This window comes from Lolium rigidum, chromosome 7 (genome assembly GCF_022539505.1).
Source record: "Lolium rigidum isolate FL_2022 chromosome 7, APGP_CSIRO_Lrig_0.1, whole genome shotgun sequence".
Taxonomy (NCBI): domain Eukaryota; kingdom Viridiplantae; phylum Streptophyta; class Magnoliopsida; order Poales; family Poaceae; genus Lolium; species Lolium rigidum.
Window position 1 is genome coordinate 10,217,729 of NC_061514.1, and position 3,467 is coordinate 10,221,195.

Sequence of the window (3,467 nt, forward strand, 5' to 3'; positions counted from 1 at the left end):
CTAGTGGTTGGGGCGCCCCATGGGACGCCTCCTGGCTAGACCTGTGCGTCCCAATTCTGAACATGTTTCTTGATATTTAGGGCATCTCCGCAAATGGTCGATGAGCGATCGTTTTCGTCCGCCGTGACCGAAAATGTGTCTGGCACCCTCTCCAGCGGGTCGACGCAAAGTGACCGGGCCGTCCGCGGAGACGCAAACCTGGCCCAAATATGCGCCTCGGATGCGTCTCTGCGGACACTGCGCGGACGCCGAAAGTGTCTGCTCGTATCCGGCGGACGTTTCGTCGGGCCCGCCTGGCAGCGACCCTGCGTCGATGCGTCTTCTCAAACGCGCCAGCGACTGGCACCGCTGTGTCGCTTCGGCAGTCTGCGCCACGTTAATGGAGATGCCTCGGCTGCCGAGCGGCCGCAACCCACCTCCGCCAACCACGTTAATGGCGTCGCCACGTGTCCCGCGGCCACCGCATGCCTCCGGCCTATATAAAGGGGTCGCGCGTTCTTCTTCCTCATCCACTCCTCCATAGAAACCCTAGCCTCCACAAAGCTCCAGCATTCCGCCGCCTAGGTGTTCCTGCGACGCAGCCAGGCCCGCGAGGAAGACCATGGCGGGTCCTGGTGGCCGGCGAGGCGGTCGAGGCCACGGCCCTAGGCGCCCCCGGGGACGGGGCAGGGGCCGCCGTGGTGGAGCAGCTACGGCCCCACGCTCGCCGTCGCCTGCGTCTTCCTCCGACGTGGAGGAACGCTGCTTCGAGTTCCTCCTCTGCATCGACGATGACCCGCTCGGCATCAAGCGTCTCCCGGACAAGTTCGTCGATGGCGTCGAGCCAGCGCATTTGCAGCTACGGGAGGCCAGCTGCAACTTCTGCTGGACCGTGGAGGTCCTGTTCGACGGACAGGGCAAGATGTACCTGCACACCGGGTGGGGCAAGTTCGGCCGTGACCTGGCGCTCGAGCCCGGCTGCCAGCTCACCTTCCTCTACGAGGGAGACGGTGAGATGGTCGTCAAGGTGTTCGACGACACGGCCTGCCGCAGGCACTACCACACTGGCGAATCCGCGTCGGACTCCGATAGTTAGAACGTAGAGTGTTCTTTCTTTGCAGCGAATCTGGCTACAGGCCAGACGAAGCCAGTAGTGGAAGGTTTCTGTATGTTCTTCCTCGGTAGAACCAACAAGGGCACCGTCAATCCTCCCGCTGGATTTTCCAGTTTGGGTTACTGGGTGTGCCCTCGAATGTTCTTTCTTGGCAGCGAACATACGGAAATCAACACAACTGGTTTCTATTTTTAAAATATTTATATTTGTGTCAACCATGGTTCAAACTATGTATTAGTTTGTGTAAACCATGTTCCAAACTATGTATTAGTTTGTGTAAAATAATCTTCCAATTTGTAATATTTGGAACTATGTTCAAATGAAAAAGAGAAAAACAAAAAATGCGTCGGGCCGCTGGAGCCAACCCCAGACGCAAACGGATACGCGAACGAAAACGGTCATTTGAGCGTCCGCTGCGCGACGCAAACGGACGCGCACGGACAATAAAATGTGTCGCGCCACTGGAGATGCCCTTAGCACCATGACAAACAATCAATGGATACAGCTGCATGTTTTTTTCTTTATTTATTATACTTAGCTCCGCTTACACAGTAACTGTCCAGAGTTGTGTTCTGGGCCAAAGCAGCGGACAATGTTTACTGAACACCACAAACTTAACATTCAGTTTTGCAAGGCAATACCATGAAGAATGCTTCCAAACTCTTAACTAATCTAGTACATGGTGATTTGAAGCATTACCTAGGCAAAACATGTTTGCATGAAGGAAGTTCAAAAGGATAGCTCGACTGAGTTTTGAACTAATCTTGTCTTGCATATATACATATCTTTCTGTTGTAATCCTAATCAAATAGGCCTTTTGTAGCAGTGGTCGATGAAGCACATCACCACGGAAACCAAAATGTATGAGTGTCTTGCACATGGATAGCAGCACTTCTGATTTAACATACATCAAATATCTCAATAGAGTTGTACAGCTCTCGATACAACCTTCTCAAGCAGAAAAAATATAAATGCTATAAATTCCAGAGAATAACACGGCAGGTATTACAATTAAAATAGGCAATTAGCAAACTTACTTCTCTCTGAAATATAAGAAAGTTACCTATTGAAGTTATTAAGATTTAGTTATATGCAGTTCCATAAAAGGGATTCACTGAAGAAGAAGAAGCGATCCTAGTTAATGGAAGCAGGTTCTATGTTAAGTTCCATAATGAAATCTCATAAAATGCAAGAAACTGCAAGGCGCTTACACAACAGATTCACAAGGAAACTTTACATAATCCTAATTACTACAATTGTAGCACCCAGGGTGGTGTATGTATCAAGCAACCTGTGAAAACACTAAAAACCTAAAGTTAGTGGTAAACAGAAAAAAGTAGCAAAACTGCAATTGTCTTTATCATCCATGAATCATTCCTTTGTTACTGAATGATTATTTTATCCTGAGCCCCACATGGTTCAGCGTAATCACTCCAAATAGGACATCCAGGCATAGATGATAATTATAACAGCAATCTAAATTGGGCTAGAAGCAACATTTTTTTTTCCTGTAACACACTATTAAAAGTGCCATGTAATTTGACATTGACAAAGGACTTGGAAACGCTATGTTTGTACATGAAGGTCCAAACTAAGCACAAACGAATATTTCATTTCGGAAAAGAAAAATAGCACAACAGAGCCTCTTGACATATCCTGATATCATGTCATGGTAGAGTAGATATCACTATGTAGAACAAGTACTCTGAGGAGGAAAAGTTTCAGTGGGATGATAGCACATGGTAGGAAAATTGAGTTCACCACGCTTTAGCCTCCAACAGAACACAAGTCTGAACCCGAAAGCACATGACATCCTCCCTACTGAAAAATAAAATCTTAAACATTACGCTGCTAGCTTCACTTATTCTTGATTTATATCATCATTGCATAACCTCCTCATCAAGACCTCTAACGCCAATGGTGTGAGCAAAATATATGAACATTTACATAAGAAAATATAGCTCATACCTTCTTACTTATGAGTTTGCCTCTGAAAATTGAACTTAGAATTGTATGATCGCAGACAATCAATGCAGCCTTGCTAGACTGCACAAAGACACAACTGGTTACGAAGTTACATTAGCCTCCTAGCTGAAGTAAACAATGCCAATGACAATATCAGAAATTTAAACAAATGGCAGCAAGAACCAACAAACGGCAGCAGTAACATGGACAACCAAAGTGTTACAAGCACCATCATGTGAATAGAAACTAAACGAGTTACATAAGTAATTCTTTCAAACCATTTTCTTTGAAGGAACTGACAAACCAACGAACTAACAAAATATATACATATTCGAAGAAAGCTCTACACAGTTTGTGATGCGGACCTAAGCATATCCAACTACTGAGCATAAGCGCAAGAATTGTTATT